This window comes from Triturus cristatus, chromosome 1_1 (assembly GCF_964204655.1).
Source record: "Triturus cristatus chromosome 1_1, aTriCri1.1, whole genome shotgun sequence".
NCBI lineage: Eukaryota > Metazoa > Chordata > Amphibia > Caudata > Salamandridae > Triturus > Triturus cristatus.
Genome location: NC_140579.1, coordinates 1,172,993,963 through 1,173,011,123, shown reverse-complemented (window position 1 = coordinate 1,173,011,123; position 17,161 = coordinate 1,172,993,963). Strand labels below are relative to the sequence as shown.

Genomic DNA, 17,161 nt, shown 5'->3' with positions numbered 1-17,161 from the left:
GATGGATACGCTCCAACTTGAAGTGTCTGTAGACCAGTCATCCATTGAATTACTGTAGACTTATGATCCACTTTACAACTTTATGCTTCTACCATGCCAAGACTAGGTTCTTCATGAACCCACTTGTGTGAAGAAAAGATGTTTCTATTGCCCCTTTGGCTATGAGGTTAGGTCCTCCTGATCTATCAACTTGTCCATCTACCCAGAGAAAATTATGGGGGTCAGTCTTCTCATCTGAAATGAGGAACACCAAAATTCTATTCTGAATCCTTTCACAGTCTAAACGACCCAGGTATCCGATTCAATGTTCTGCAATTTGTGAAAGCATTTCTCAGTCCAACCCCCAAGCTTTAGTAGGGGAAAATACTGAACTCTTACCTAAAGAGATAACGTTTTCTCTGGCGTCACCTTTCTCAGCTCGGCCACTATTGAATTTATTCCTTGATGGGAAGAAGAGGTGATTGATTCCTTGTTGAGAAGTAGAGGTGATCTCTTCCTTGTCTTGCCAGTCTGTCCTTCTCAGGCCTTTACCTCCACAGGGACTTTAATTGATTTCTCAGCTAGGCGTGATCCCTCTGCCACACCCACCCACCAAAAACCTTCGGGATAACTAGTAAACTTCAATGACTGAAGTACAATAGCAGTAAAAATCTTAAGAAAAAAATTACACTTATCTTGGCTGTTATGAGCAACAAAGAAAGAGGACTCGTGGAAGAGGAGAATTCCTTATATACTGCATTAAAGATGCATTTTGGTTATTTTAACAGCTTGTTTGTTATCACTATCGAATTTTGGAATGTTAGTTTTGTAGTTTATACTTAGCTGCTATGTTTTTCAATAAAGAAAGTCAAACATAATCTGAGTCTCCAGTCCTGCTATAGAATTCCACCGTCCCTGATAATAAATACAAAATTAAGTCACTGGTAAATTAGACATGGTGTAATATAGACAGAATTGAAACAATTTTACAGGCAGAAAAATACAATAAATGTTTCACTCTCAACACAAATGTGCGCGCGAACTCACCTTTTACTACAATTGTTGGCTAAAGCAAGATCGTCAAATCAAGGACTCTAAAGCTGGTGTGTCCAACTGCAGAGACTTAATTGGTGGCACATTCTATGAGTATGATTGTGTGATTGGCACTGCTCGGTGGTCACCATGGTAAGATGGCCGCCACTGTTAAGTATAAATTACACTGTACGTTTATTGTAGTCCTTCTTCTTTTTCTCCTTCTACTCTCCTCCTCGACACATTCCTCCCTCTGCATCGGAAGCGGAAGCACCGGAGTTGTAGTGTATACTGGGCAAGAAGAGGAAGCACTAGTTAACAGTACGGTGTGTGACGTGTGAGTCTCGTGCTAATCCCACAAAAGGAAGAAGGAAGCGTTGCCTCCTACGTATTTTTTGGGGAAGAGGAGAGAAATGAGGCGGATATGACTTTCCAGATGAGATTTTCTGCCTCTCGTTGCACTTCAGGGGACTGGGCAAGTGCCATGCTAAATTTGAGAGGCAGGAGCCCGCCTATATAAACATGCGAGGATCCACTGCCCTGTTTTATTTGGGAGAGGCGAGAACAGGAGCCCGTCATTCCTCTGCCTGCTTGGATGAACTTTGCCCTTTTTGCGGAGCGGTGGGGATAGAACCCCACCAAGAGTTGCCACCTTTCCCCGAGAAAAATACCGGGTGTTTGTTTACATTTTGCAATACTGGAAGGGCCAAGTGCTGGTAGGTAAAATGAATATGTGTAAAGTTCTCAGTATTCTTTTCTAACATATCAGTTATCAATATTTTAATACATCTTTTGCAATTAGCTACGTCCCACAAACTGTAAAAGTGATTTTTTTTTAATTTTGTTTATTGTTTTATATGTAGATTTCAAGAGACAAAAAACTCGGCGCTTTACTGCTTTTTCCAATTATTATTATTATTTATTTTATTTTGTAATGGCACGGACATAAACGTGTAGGACAGACCAGTAAAAAAAAAAATAACGGCCAGGTGACAACCATAACCCCCTTTCATCTTTGGGCTCGCGTGAATGTCGGGCTTGGGACACTGAGGGAGTCTGATTAATGTGACACTGCCAGCAGATCTTCGGTCCCACCCCCAAAACACACAAGCTCTGTTGAATGTAGGGTCTAGTAAGAGAAATGTCGATGCAGGAGCCAGCCTGAACACAAGAAAATGTGGGAATTTGTGAGAGGTGATAGCTAGATTTCTGAATTTCAAAGCCTGCTGGATTGTGTAAATTTGGCACTATGTTTAGGGTATCGAATCTTCACCAAAATGTTGTTCTGATGGCATGAGAGTGGCATTTTTGTACGATTTTACTAAGAATACTAATTGTGGTGCAGGTAAATCTATTTTGATGTCTGAAAACCCTAGGAAGATGTAAGAATCGCAGTTGTGATTTTCCTTATGGTATGTAAAATGCTGTCAACTTGGCCCCTAATTATGCGATGTTTTCGAACAGCATAGCTATCCATTGGGAATTACAGGCTCATGAATCACATAATCCTGCCATCACTCACGTTGGACCTACATCATTAGTGTAGACATTAGACAGCAGATGTCTTCACTCGTTCTTGCTTTACCTCTCTGTCTGTTTTCTCCCTCTCTCATTTTATCGCATCTCATAAACTTTTTACCATCCCTATTTCTCTTCTTTGCCCTCCCTATTTGCTTTTTTAGACTAGTGGAGAGCCTTCGCAGTTAAAAGCTTAACATCTCAAAATCATCTCTCAAGCGGAAAAACTAATGTACCAGGCGAGAGGTTGCCCACGCAAATTTGAGAAGATATGGGGTCCCTTGAGAGAAGAATGAGGAAAAGCAGGAGGTGGAGCGGGCTTGAGCCACAAGTTAAGCTGTTGGGTTTTTGATAGTGCTGCACACAATGAAAGGGAAAAATAATACTGTGATTGCTGCGTTGGTGTTGTTCGGGCTTAAGCCTCGGGAAGACTGATGTAATAATTGCTGTGTGTTTCGCTCACATGTCCTCAATCAATCAGGGTTTTGTAAAGCGCGCTACTCACCCATGAGGTTCTCAAGGCACTGGGGGAGGGGGAGGGGAGCGGAGCGGAGCGGCTCCGGATCAGTCGAAGAGCCAGGTCTTGAGGTCCTTCCTGAACGTGTGCAGGGTCGGGGAGTGTCTGATGTTCACAGGGAGCTCGTTCCAGGTTTTGGACGCGATGTAGGAGAAAGCTCTACTGCCGGTTCTGTTCCTGCGGATGCGGGGGACCTCTGCCATGGCGAGGTCGGCGGAGCGGAGGTTCCTCTTGGGTACATGGAAGGATACTCTCTCGTTGAGGTATTTGGGTCCGATGTTGTGGAGGGATTTGTAGACGTGGGTGAGGAGTTTGAAGGTGACCTTCTTCTCGATGGGGAGTCAGTGGAGGCCTCGTAGGTGTTGGGTCATGTGCTCCTGGTGCGGTGTCCTGAGGATGAGTCTGGCTGCGGCGTTCTGGATGGTCTGGAGCCTGTGCAGAAGAGACTTGTTGATTCCGGCGTAGAGGGCGTTGCCGTAGTCCAGTCTGCTGGTGATGAGTGCGTGGAGGACGGTCTTTCTGCAGTCTGGGGGAATCCACTTGAAGGTCTTACGAAGGGTGCGAATGCAGTTGAAGCTAGTGGAGGCAACTGCGTTGATATGGCGGTTCATGGAGAGGGAGGAGTCGAGGATAATGCTGAGGTTCCGGGCGTGGTCCGTAGGGGTGGGTGGGCTTCTGAGGGTGGAGGGCCACCAGGTGTTGTTCCAGGCGGTGGTGCAGGGTCCAAGGATGAGGACCTCGGTCTTTTCTGAGTTTAGCTTCAGGCAGCTTTCCTTCATCCAGCCTGCCACGTCCTTCATACCTTCCTGGAAACATAGTCTGGTGTCCTCAGGATTCTTAGTGAGCGAGAGGATGAGCTGGGTGTCGTCGGCGTAAGATACAATGCTAAACCCATGTTGTATGACGATGGCGGCGAGGGGGACCATGTAGATGTTAGAGAGCGTGGGGCTGAGTGATGATCCCTGGGGTACTCCGCAGTTGATTTCCGTGGGCTTGGAAAGGAAGGGGGGAGTCGAATCCTCTGGGTTCTGCCGGAGAGGAAGGATTGGATCCAGTCTAGGGCAGCTCCTCGTATTCCTGTGTCGTGAAGTCTGGCTGCGTTCGTGCGATGTGAGACGGTGTCGAATGCTGCGGAGAGGTCCAGAAGGATGAGGGCCGCGGTGTGTCCCTGGTCGAGTAGCATGCGGATGTCGTCAGTGGCAGCCAGGAGGGCGGTCTCGGTGCTGTGGTTGCTCCAGAATTCAGACTGTGAGACGTCCAGGGTGGAGTTCTCTTCTATGAAGGTGATCAGCTGGGTGTTTACAAGTCTCTCTGAGAGATGGCCAGGTAGTTTTTCAGTAACCACCACAAGGGCAGCCCAAACCACCTGAACCAGGGGCATACAGTAATTATTCCAAACAAAGGTTGAGTATACACTTTCACAGTAAGTAAGAGAAAGCAATTAATGAACTAAAATTACATGTATAGCAATGCACACATTGAAATACAAAAAGTGAAGTAAAAGACCCTAATGAAAAAATAGTACAAAATTTATTCAGTGAAAAATATCACCAGGGCTCAGTATCGCAAGCTGGTACATATAACATATTACAATCATATACAAAACCAGACAGGTGGCAGACAAGGAGAAAGAGACATAAAAGGCAGAGTTTCAAAACTTTACATAAAACTCCGACAAACAAAACACTGTGTCCTCCAATAATTGCGGCCACAGTAGCGTCGACGGTGTTTCGACTTTTGGCATTAATCCATGGTCATCTTCAGGACATAAAATTTAACTGAGCATCCCAAATGAACAGTCTAAAAATGCAAAAGCAACATAATTGCACTCAGTTTAATTAAAAAGGGTCAATGAATTGTTTTTTAGAAAGTGTGCTTTCCCAAAAACAAAAGAAACTTTCTTTAAAAAGGTGAGAGCAAAAGGAAAGAAAACCTTCTACCATACCCAATGAATAATCATCAATAACCAGTGCATAGCCGCGGAAAAATAAATCAATGTGCTACCAGTATAAACAAGTGTGTGAAATCAATCAAAAAGCACCTGTGTGCATTAAATTCCAGCACCATGATAGCATAGAAGCTTCAGAGGAACTTACATATATATCAAATGGTTTCTGTGTTGCTCTAAATTCAATTCAGCAACTGACCACCAAGGCAAGTTAAAGAAATAACAGTCTCATGGGGCCAAAAATGAATAAATCCTCTTCAAATTATGCCCGTGTTGTTACCAGGCTAAACAGCCAAAAATTAAAACAAAAATAATTATCTAATATCAACAATTGTGTTATTTTTTAATATACGCGTTTTTTTTCCAAAATATAATGCGGTTGTGTCTACCTATAATTCCTTAAACAATCAACTAAAGCAATCAAATATTCCCGCCTAATGTCTTATGAAAGTAAGGGGCAAGGGCTAGGAATAAGGGAAGGGGGGGAGGGAGGGGATGGGGAGGGGGAGGGGGGAAAGGGGGGGGAAGGAGGGAGGGGAAGGAGGGGGGGGAAGGGGGGGAGTGAGGGGGAGGGGAAGGGGGGGAGGAAGGGGGAGGGGAGGGGGGAGGAAGGGGGAGGGGAAGGGGGGGAAGGGGGGAGATAGGAAGGGGAGGGAGGGAGGAGATAGGAGGGAGGGGAAGGGGAGGAGGGAGGGGAAGGGGAGGAGATAGGAGATAGGAGGGAAGGGGAGGGAGGGAGGAGATAGGAGGGGAAAGGGGGGAGGGAGGGGGAGGGGAGGAGGGAGGGGAAGGGGAGGGAGGGAGGAGATAGGAGGGAGGGGAAGGGGGGAGGGGGGGGAAGGGGAGGGAGGAGATAGGAGGGAGGGGGGGAAGGGGAGGGAGGGAGGAGATAGGGGGGGAGGGAGGGAAGGGAAGGGGGGAGGGAAGGGGGGAGGGAAGGGGGGAGGGAGGGAGGGGCCAGGCCAGGCAGGAGGGTCCAAAAGAAGTCCTCCAGCATCCAGGGGCTGGGCATGGCCCAGGGAGGCAAGCCTTCCCCTGGGCCCCAGCAGCAGCACGCCCCTGGTGGATTCAAGTCAGAACACAAGAACATTTTTATGGGGTCACAGCCCCTCTTTTATACACAAAATCCTTTGTCTCCAAAGGTGCAGGGGAGGGGCGAACCAGATGCAACTGGTTCCTGAGCACTTTGTTTTGCTCAGCCCCTCTCCCTATTCACAGGATAGGCCAGGGACATCAGACACACCACAGGGGGTGGAGCCAGCATTGTGGAGGGAACGCCCAGCCCTATTCAGGTCCCAGGTGTACTCCTCCCTGTCATCAATATGCAGATCTCTTCATTCACCACCGGGGCAGACCCATCCTGACTCCTGGGGCCAGGCACACCAGCCAATCACAAGCCAGACAGTCACTGCACATTTATTACACAGACGTGCCAGCTTCTAGAAGTGGCACTTCTACACTAGAAACAGTAACGCCGCACACAGCATTAAATCTCACGAGTTCGCACATACCAAACTCGACCCTGCACTCCTCTCACATCAGGACTTAACACGGTCACTCAGATCCCCCATGCATTCCTATGGGAGGGCAGGTCAGTCTCACTAAAACATACACAGAGCGCACACACTTTCCACTGGGACACAGTGTAAAAGCGCCTAATGTAACATAGGAAAAATGCTAGGATAAATGCAAAAAGTTCTAGGGGTGAACTTGCCAGAAGGGCCAAGCCCAACAGGCAGGCCGTGCTAAAGTTTAAAAGTATCCACAGTGGGGGAGGAGCCTAGCGCTTGACCAAGATGGCCGCGTGAGCCTTGAGCTCCCGCGACCCTCGCGCCCTCCTGCAATCATCCTGTCCTAAATCCTGATTTTCATGCACGGAATCCTGCAGATGAGTCACAGCTGGGGCGATTGACGTTGTCCGGGCTAAGATCGCCCACCGGGGACCGAAGTTGTGCATGGCAGAAGATTGCGGCCTACCTCCGAAGGATACCAGGGGCTTGCGTTGGCAGGATGCCCGGCCACTAATTGAACAACAGCGGCCTTGGGAGGTGTGAACTGGCGGACGGGTGCCGCTGCACTTTCACTTTCGCTTTCTCGCCCTTTGCTTGCTCTGGGTTGGGAGTGCTTCGTGCCGATCCCCTGTTGTCTGGAAGACCTCCACTCGACCCTGGCTGGCTGCTGAAGTCCTGGTTGACCCTGTTTCCTCTGGCTGAGTGAGGGACGTCTTTTTGCGACTGACCGCCCTGCTGTTCGAGATGTCGACCAAATCGGAGGCAGACAAGCCGAAGTCTAAGACTACCAGGCGGGGAGGCTATACCCAATCCAACAATATGGATCGCTATGCCCAGCAGAAGGGGTCGCCTGGTGGATCGGGACAGTCGCTGGAAGCACAGAAGGCCGATTCATCCCCATCCTCGGAGTTATCATTGCAGGATATCAAGGGGGCGATAGATGGGATGCAATCTTCGATTGGGCGACAGTTCGAGACCCTGGCGCACAAGGTGGACATGATTTTGGTTGATGTCAACTTGATTCGCGCGGACCTGGGCAAAACCAATGAGCGGGTCAAATCCCTGGACCTCAAGACTACTGGCCTCGCGGACGATGTCTCGGAACTCCAGGCTGAGGTTCGTAAGTTATGAACCGCGAATGACCTCTCCGCCCGCCGGCTCGAAGACTTTGAAGGTCGGGCCCGGCGCAATAATGTGCGCCTTATTGGGGTCCCGGAAACTTCGGAGGAGCTCTCCGTGGATTTACTCGTCGAGGACTTGGTGGTGAATCATCTTGCGCCTAAGGGCCTCGGCAGGTTTTTTGCGGTTGAGCGGGCTCACCGAGTGCCTGGCGGACGGCCTAAGGTGGGAGCCCCCCCGCGGCCGATTGTCGCCCGGATCTTTAATTTTCGGGATCGAGACGCTATCCTGCAAGCATCGAGGGTGACAGGCCCGGTGCCTTTTCAGAATGCCTCTGTGAGCTTTTATCCTGACTTCACCCAGATGGTGCAGAAACAGAGGCAGAGTTTCCTGGGGGTGAAGCGGCGGCTTAGGGAGATGGACCTGAAGTATGCCATGCTTTTCCCCGCCAGGCTACGTGTGGTGTATGAGGATCGGACTTTCTTCTTCGAATCACCGGACATGGCAGGGGACTGGTTGGATGCGCTCCCTCGGCGACAGCCCGGCCGGGACCGCGTGGATGGAGCGGAAGGCGACCGGGATGGACAGAAGTGATACCTCCGGTGTCGGTCTGTTTTGACTCAGCCCCGGACAGTGACTCGCACCCTACTGCAGTAATGGGAGGGTGGCGGGGGGAAGATAGGAGCTCTTTCTTCCCTTGGGGTACTTTTTGTAGATTTGTTTTTGCTAGGGCGACGGGCACACTGCAAGTTGGGGGGGGCTTTGTAAGCTGACGCAGGGGTGCAGGGAGGGGGGGGTTTCGGGATGTTGGGGTTGTTGTTGGGGGTTGTTTTTTTCTCGCAAGGCGTAGCAATTGTTGTCAGTATTGTCCGATCGTGGTTCTCCGGGGGGGGTGGAGGTCTCTTTGTGTTTGGGGATGGGGGATAGGGGCTTAAACATAATTAGCTGGAATGTTAATGGCTTAGGGGATCGTATTAAACGGGGGATAGTCCTGCAATTCTTGAAACGGACCTCGCCAGATGTGGTCCTCCTGCAGGAGACCCACCTTATAGGGAATACATGTTATGCACTTAACAGAAAGGGTTATAAATTCATTGCTCACTCGGGGTTCTCCTCGGGCTCCAGGGGTGCGGGCATACTTGTTAGAGCTTCCCTACCATTTGAGGTTGACTCCACCATCACTGATGACAGGGGGCGCTTTGTGGCTGTGGCGGGGAGGTGGGAGGGCAGAACGTTGGTATTGGTTTCTGTTTATGTCCCCCTGCCCTGCAGGCCTCCACGTTTGCTGATCTGGGCAAGGCCTTGTTGGAACTCCCCGAAGGGATGTTAGTGGTGGGAGGAGACTTCAATGCGGTTGGATCTGGAATGCTCGATAGGTACCCACCCAGGGACACCGGGGGTGCTCAGAAGTGGCTTCCTGACTTTATAGATACTTTTGGCCTGGTAGACTGTTGGAGGCTACGGCACCCCACTCAGAGACAATATACCTTTCATTCCGGGGCCCACGGGAGTCTCTCTCGGATTGATTACTTGCTCACTCTGGCTGCGCACGCCTCATTGGTATCTGAGGCTAGGCACATGGCACGGGGCATATCTGATCATTCGGCGGTGTGGGCCCGTCTGGATATTGGCCGGGTGGTGGGGGGCAGGGTGGCTCCCATTAACCCCTGGTACTTTCGTGACCCCAAGCTGCGCAGTGCGTTGCTGAAGACAGTTGATCACTATTTTCAAGATAATCAGGGTTCAGTTGAATCAGCGGTGTCCTTGTGGGAAGCTTTTAAGACTGTATTGAGAGGGGAGGCCCTTTCCTTGGTAGTGGCCGCCAAGCGGCGGAGAGACGCCGAGGTGACACAAGTAGAGGACGAGATAGCGGCTTTAGAAGTGGCCTTGGAAGAGGATGTTGCAACGGCCACACTGCATAATTTGAGCTTGAAGCAATTGGAATATAGGGATCTGGTGACGAACGCTGCCAAGACCCTCAATAGGGAGCAGCAGGGTCGATTGTACGATGTTGGTGATAAGGCCGGGAAATTGCTGGCGTGGTTGGATAAAAAAGAGCGTGTTAATCGAGTGGTGCCGGAGTTGTCGATGGATGGGGGAGAGGTTGTCACTGACCCCGACGGTATAGTTCAGTGTTTCTCGGACTATTTTCGTACGGTATACACCTCGGTTTCGGATAGGCCGACTGAGGACTCGTGTGACCTTCTGCGTGATATCGCTCTGCCCTGCCTTTCTGCCATTGATAGGGATGACCTCGATGGAGATATAACTGTAGACGAAGTGGCGTGTGCTATCCGTGCGTTGCGCTCCGGTAAGGCCTCGGGCCCAAATGGTTTGCCGATTGAGCTGTATAAGCTTCGTCCGGATAAGTTGGCTCCTCACCTGCGCGCCATGTTCGTGGAGGCGCGGGTGGATGGGTTTCTTCCGCTCGATCAACGGCTGGCGACGATTGTGGCAATACATAAAGACGGTAAGCCCCGGGACAAGTGTGGCTCCTATCGGCCGATATCACTTCTCAACGCCGAGCCGAAAATCCTTGCTAAGATCCTTGCTAACCGCCTGGTCCGGGTGCTTGGCGACTTGATCCACCCGGATCAGTCGGGCTTCATCCCGCACCGTAACACTGCACTGAATCTTAGACGCCTTCATGGAGTGATCGCTAGGACGGGCACGATGCGAGAGCCGGCTATTGTGGCGTCCCTCGATGCCACGATGGCCTTCGACACGGTGGAGTGGGCATACCTGTGGGCTGTGCTAGCCAAGTTCGGCTTTGGGCCTGGATTTGTAGGCTGGGTGAGGTTGCTCTATGAGGGGCCTCTTGCTAGCGTCGTGGTGAACGGGCGGGCGTCGACACCGTTCAAGCCCGGGAGAGGCACCCGGCAGGGCTGTCCCCTGTCGCCGTTGTTGTTCGCCCTTGCTCTTGAGCCGCTGGCGGCGTGGATACGATGGCACCCGGATATACGTGGGATTCGTTGGTCGCCTGACCACGAAGACCGTATTTCACTTTACGCCGACGATATTCTGCTATACCTCACCTCGCCTAAGAAATCTCTGATAGTGGTTTGCGACGTCTTGACTTCTTTCGGTAGGAACTCTGGTCTTGTCATTAATTGGGGGAAGTCATACTTGTATGTCCTGTGTGGGGATGTCCCGCCTGTCCCGCGCAACTGCTCGATCCAGATAGCCCGGCAGGGCTTTTTGTATTTGGGGATCTATATTTCCACCGACCCCATTTTAAGATACGAGAAGAACTTGCTCCCTCCCTTGGCACGCCTGCGACGGGACGTGGCGGGCTGGCGTCGGTTGCCGCTTTCCCTCCTTGGCCGTGCCGCCCTGTTTAAAATGATGTCTCTTCCCCGTTTCCTCTATACCCTGCAGAATACCCTTGACTTGGTCCCGGCCAGTTATTTCCGTGAGGTCAAAAGCCACCAGCGCGCGCTATTGTGGGAAGGGCGCCCGCGCATAGCGATTGCTAAGTTGACGCTTCCGTGGTACGACAGGGGTATCGCGCTTCCAGACATTCGACGTTATTATTGGGCCACTCAGTTGAGTGCGATTAACCATGGTGTATATGGCCCGGCGCTGAGCCCCGGCTACGCCATGGACCGATGGTTGCTGCGTGGGGGTAATTACCACAGAGCGTTGTACTCGAAGTCGTCGGACTTAACCCTTACGGGGCCCACCAAGGTGGCCGTGCATGTATGGAAGGTGGCGACGGATTCACTGGGCTGGAAGGGTAAGCTTACCCTTGCCACCCCTCTGTTTGACTCCGATATTCTGGGAAAGCTCTGGCATACAAAAGGGTTTGAGAAATGGGACCTGATCGGTATATCCAGGGTTGGAGACCTTTTGGTTAAGGGTAGGGTAAAGTCATTCGAGGAGCTGCAGAAGGAATATGAGCTAGGGAGCACGGAGTTCTTCCGATACGCTCAAGTGTGCCACGCCTTGCGGTCAGTCCTTGTAGAGGGGGAGAAGGTGCCTGAGTCCTCTCCGTTAAAGGACTGGATCCTGGATGGCCATATGCCAGAGAGTACAATCTCGCTCATTTATAAGAAACTAATTAATGTTCGGGCGGATCTTCTTCTAGGGTTGCGCGATCAATGGACCAGGGATGGCCTCGAACTAGATGATGAGGATTGGCAGTATGCAGTTTCTTCTCCCAAAGAGGTCGCGAACCCCGCGCGCCTGCGGCTGGTGCAGCTTAAAATACTCCATAGGGTCTACGTGACGGGGCCCAGGCTGGTTCATATGGGTTTCTCTGAGGAGGGCTTATGTAAGAGAGGCTGTGGTATGGTGGGCACCTTCCTACATATTATTTGGGAATGCGGTGCGATTATGGAGTTTTGGAAGCGAATCCACGATGTGATGGGGGAGGTGACAGGCATCGTCATGCAGCCGGAGGCGCGGTGTTGTCTCCTGAATGTTTGGGGTCCTACTGACCACGACGCGGCACAGACTCAGTGGGTGACCCTAGGGAACATGGTAGCCAAGCGCGACATCGCTCGCCTGTGGGGCTCTACTAGGCCTCCTACATTGACAGCGTGGATGGAAAACATGGACTGGAGCATGTTCAGGGAGAAGACAGTGTATTGTGCTCGAGGGCGCCCTTGGAAATGGCACTCTGTATGGGCGCGATGGAACCAGTACAGAGGGGGCATATGTCTGCCCCCAGACCCGGACCCGCCTGAGGAGCAGCTCTCCCCTTAGCTTTCTTTCCGGCTTTGTACTCCTTGCTGGTATGTGTTTGTCTTCTTGAGTCTCTGACTTCCCCTCCTTTCCCTTCCTATAGACCTGTGTCTGATGGACGAAATGGGGCTCGCTCCCCCTGATCCGAACCCTTTTTGTGCTTTCAGTACTTATCGCCTTGCTTGTGTTTAGGTTTGGGTTTGTGTTTATTTAAAACAGAACCTTTGATTCTCCTGTCAGTGAAATGTGGACGCTCACATGTGTTGTGTTTCTAAAGCTGCCGTGCCTCCGGGTTGTCGGCTGAATAGCTGTGTCACTGATTTAAAAGAATAAAGGTTTTTGGGGAAAAAAAAAAGAAAAAAAAAAGTATCCACAGTGTGGATATTAGAAATGGAGGTGGTTTTTTTTTAACCCCTTCTGTGCCCATGACGAGATGGTCTCGTCATGGAGCACAGTCGCGCTGTGCCCATGACGAGACCATCTCGTCATGGGACCCACCCTTGGGGGAAGCGCTGGCGCTCCCCCCGTGATTCCTCTATCTTTTTTTTTTTTTGCTGGGGAGGCAGGGGAAGACCTTCCCCTGCCTCCCCCCGCCCGCGTCATCAAGGACGTCAGCGCGCGAGCCACGCTGACGTCACCGGAGGCTTCCCCTTTGCTCTCCGAGGCGCAGGAAGCCATTTGCTTCCTGCGTGTCGGAGAGTAAAGGTCAGTTTTGGGGCTGGGGAGGGGGTATTAGTGCATCTGTGGGGTAGGTAGGGTGGGGGCACAATGTTGGGGGGGGGGGGGTGGAAATGTTTTTTTGAACATTCTGCTTTGTTCCTGCGCTTGGATCGTCCAAGCGCAGGTGATTTTATGTGAAATTTTTAAAAGAAAACGCTCGTTTTCGTTTCTTTGTCGTTTTCGATCTTAGGGGTGCTGCTAGTGTGGGATGGGGGTGGGGGGCGAAATAAAGTAAGCAGTAGGGGTTGCAAAGTGGCCAGATTGATTTTATGTGCATCCAAATACACCAGAATCATTTAGTTTTCCAGTGTAGTGCTACTTTCGTTTTCTGGTCTTCTTTTGAACAGCATTGTTGTTCCCCGGGGGCAAAATAAAGTTAGACAGAGGGATTGCAAAGTGGCCAGATTGATTTATTTTACATCTTGTGATCGGTGGGTGCTGGCAGGGGGGTGGGGGTGAAACAAAATAAGTCAGAGGGGTTGCAAAGTGCCCTGTTTTTTTTTTTTTAGTATGCAAATACACCAGCATCACAGAGTTTGCCAGTGAAGTGCTACTTCAGTTTACTCGTGTAACGTTGAAGAGCATTGTTGTTCCCAGGGGGGTGAAATAAAGTGAGACAGAGGGGTTGCAAAGTGGCCAGATTGATTTTATTTGCTTCCAAGTACACCAGCCAGACCCTCCAGCATTTCGCGATTTCGCGATTCACGAAAAAATCGCGAAATCGGCTGATTAGCGCAATGGCCGCGATATTTGCCATTGTGGCCGCTAAAAAGGGTCTCACGGAAGCAATGAAAACATGATTTGCATCTTATTGGTTGCACGCGTGCATATGTCACTGCTGCCGCTGTGCAGTAGTAAAATAGCTGCTTCCTAATAGGCTCAAGTACATTGCTAACTTTTGCAAGTGTTCTCTGCCTTCGAGGAAATGGGAAGGTTAGTGTGAGTGTGGTTGGAGGAGTACAGTTTCACGGCCTTGTGCGCGCCTGCTGAGCATAGTTGGACTCGTTTTTATTGACTGTTTTTTTTCTTTGTTAACACCGAGCTAGGGCTTCCGGGAGAGGGGGATGTAGAACCGTGACTTTAGTAATCTCGGCCTTAAGTGGCATGGGCAATGTGACCAACGTGTAAGTTAAAAATATATCTGGAGTAAGCGTAGCGTAGAAGGTAGTATTATTAAAGGAACAGTTGCGGTCGTCTGAAATTTAAAGTCGATCATCATTACAGTGTTTCATTTTGTTCAGCACGGCTGAGGATGCCATTTGAGCTTGAGCTAATTAAAAAAAATAAAAGTCAGACTTTCTTTCCTTTCGCAAAGCCCTTACGACTCGTCTCTTTAACCTATGATCCTTTTGGTTATTAGATGCCTGCCCTGCTCATTCCCCTGTTTCCTCTTTATAAACTTAATTTTCATTTCTAATATATACTTCATGCTAGTTCAGCATAGTTTGCAGCTGCGTGTGCCTGTCATTTCCGATCCACTAGAAGTTATGTGACAGTTACTCTTTGCATAGGATGTGACACTGTGTGGTACCACATCACCAATATGTGGCAGACTGTCATCAGTGCAGATGTTGACAATTAGGTGAAGGTTCAGAGCACCGGAAATGACTGGCTCAAATTAGACCCTGCTACTACCCTCCAACAGTGCTGCTGGACTGGCAAGGAACTCTGCAGCACGTGCTGACTACTGAACGTGCAAGGCACACTCAGCAAGTGCTTTAAACCCATAAATTATTTTTAAACACAGCCCCCTCTGCCCAGGTGAGCGCCAGGTGCGACTGCACCAGTTGCACCACCCTAAAGACAGCCCTGACCATATCCACTAATCCTGCAGAGGTTGCTAAAATGAGTAATGATCACTTCCAGAACCAGCAGTGCTTACTTAATTTGTTATCGAATAAGTGCAGGGCCCAAAGTTTTTCTTATAAACCCACTGTCAAATGTCAGGGTTACTTCATGCCTCTTTCGTCCACAATGATACACTCCGTGCCCCTTATCTCTCTCTTGCAGGTTCTTTTTCATACTGCTTTCTCCTTTTTTTATTTTTTAATGTTTTTCCAAATTTCTCTTCACTCTTCTTTCCACTTGTTATGCCTTTCCGTCTCTTGTTCAGTGTTGTCTGATATTGGAAGTTTCTGTCCCCACGAATGAGTGCCAGTGTGCCCTACCTGCTACCACAAGCTCACATTAAACACAAAGAACACCTGTTTCGCCTCCAAGTGTTTGGTCCTGGGCCAATTAAGACCATCTAAGGTGCAATGAAAGGAATGTTAGCACAATATTTGGATGTGCTATTTCGTTTTCACAGTGCAAGAATGAGTTGTGAGCCGCTTGTAGAGTCAGGTGGCCCCTCCTGGGCTCTGCTCTTTATTTGGGGAAGCTAGGGGCTGCAAGAGAGGAGGAGAACCCTGCTGTTTGGAAGGACTGGTGCTCAAAGGACAACACAAACTGTTACGAGACCCCACGATATTTGTGACCCCATTGACTAGTCTAGTTTTTAGCCAACAGCAATTTGCATGCGATTAATTGGAGGTGCACACGTCTAATGGGAATAAGAAACTACAGGTCCCAGAATGCAAAGAACAATTGACTAGATATACAGCAGGAATGTATGATAGTGTGACATACAGAAATGAGCTTCTTATTTTTGCTGCATCCTTTCCATCTGCTTGACTACGTATTGAACTTGAACGGTGTCTTGACAGGCCCATTTACTTCCTACATAGGCGACAGGTTTCTGCCCCTTCAAATATTATGTTGTTTAGTTGTAATACTGGACCTGCCATCTACAATGGATGTGAGCAGGGAATGATGCATTCTGACGCGTGGCAGCAAACACTGGTGCATGTGCCGGATTTTCACTTTAGAATGCTATGCAGAGGGATGGTGGCATGTGCGCGAAACCAGGTACAACCGCGTTCCAGTCTCGATAAAATGGATAAACCTGTTTTTTAAAACTCTGAACGTTTCAGACTTTTGATCTTTGAACTACATTCTATGTTTATAACACATGATACCTGTTTTGAGCTAAACATACATGAAGCTGAAAACTCAAGTCGCATAAGGTAAAAAAATTGTAACGTGAAATAGTACCTCAATCCAGATTTTTTAAAAATTGTACTTCATGATGGTGGCACTAGAGACTTGGTATAGCATGTAAGCAAGACAAAGTCGCATTTTCGCATTGTTTTATATATTCAGTTCTTTATTCAGTTTTGATTAATTGGGTTTTTCTGAAAAGTAATAGGCATGATTTGAAAAATTCGTAATGAAAATGTAGGAAAAGTTGTTAGTAAACAGCCCCAATGACAGCTGCATCTTCCTGGCATAGTTGATCTCAACCAATCCGTGGCAGTGCACCTCCACCAACTACCATCCTGCGCCCTATGGTGCCTGATGGAGAGGTGTCCTGCCTCATGGGTCCAGGAGGCAGAGGTGCCCCGGCAGCGGTGCGTACATGGGTGCTAAAACATTCCAGGGAGAAATAGGGCCCCCACGCACGAGGTTACGATTAGAACTGTGCTTCCGTAGAGTTGCAGGCACTTTAAACATGCCTATTTCAAAGTGTAATGCTCTGCTAAAACAGTTTCTATTGAGTTAAGACTGAAAAAGGATGATTGCGAGTAAAATAAAGTGCCGCAAAAATGCCGCTAAATTTCCATATTTGTGCCGCTAAATTTCCATATTTGTGCCGCTAAATTTGCGAATCCATGCCGCTATATCCTGGGGGGTCTGACCAGCATCAGAGTTTGCCAGTGAAGTGCTACTTTCGTTTACTCGTCTAACTTTGAACAGCATTGTTGTTCCCAGGGGGGGCGAAATAAAGTAAGACCGAGGGGTTGCAAAGTGGCCAGATTGATTTTATTTGCTTCCAAGTACACCAGCATCAGAGTTTGCCAGTGAAGTGCTACTTTCGTTTACTCGTCTAACTTTGAACAGCATTGTTGTTCCCAGGGGGGGCGAAATAAAGTAAGACAGAGGGGTTGCAAAGTGGCCAGATTGATTTTATTTGCTTCCAAGAACACCAGCATCAGAGTTTGCCAGTGCAGTGCTTCTTTCGTTTTCTTGTCTTCCTTTGAACAGTATTGTTGTTCCCAGGGGGGGGCGAAATAAAGTAAGACAGAGGGGTTG

General features: G+C 49.4%; 1 protein-coding gene across 10 annotated transcripts in view; it reads left to right on the top strand.

The window, feature by feature from the left end:
- Positions 1-1,260: 1,260 nt before the first annotated feature.
- Positions 1,261-17,161, top strand: part of LOC146871807 (ETS domain-containing protein Elk-4-like) — a 321,519-nt gene continuing 305,618 nt past the window's right edge. For 9 of the 10 annotated variants that reach the window (XM_085651580.1, XM_085651535.1, XM_085651573.1 and 6 more), the window contains exon 1: positions 1,261-1,727. The gene's annotated coding sequence lies outside the window, so the exon portion shown is untranslated. The remainder of the gene's footprint in view (positions 1,728-17,161) is intronic. The other variant, XM_085651588.1, reaches the window with a different exon arrangement.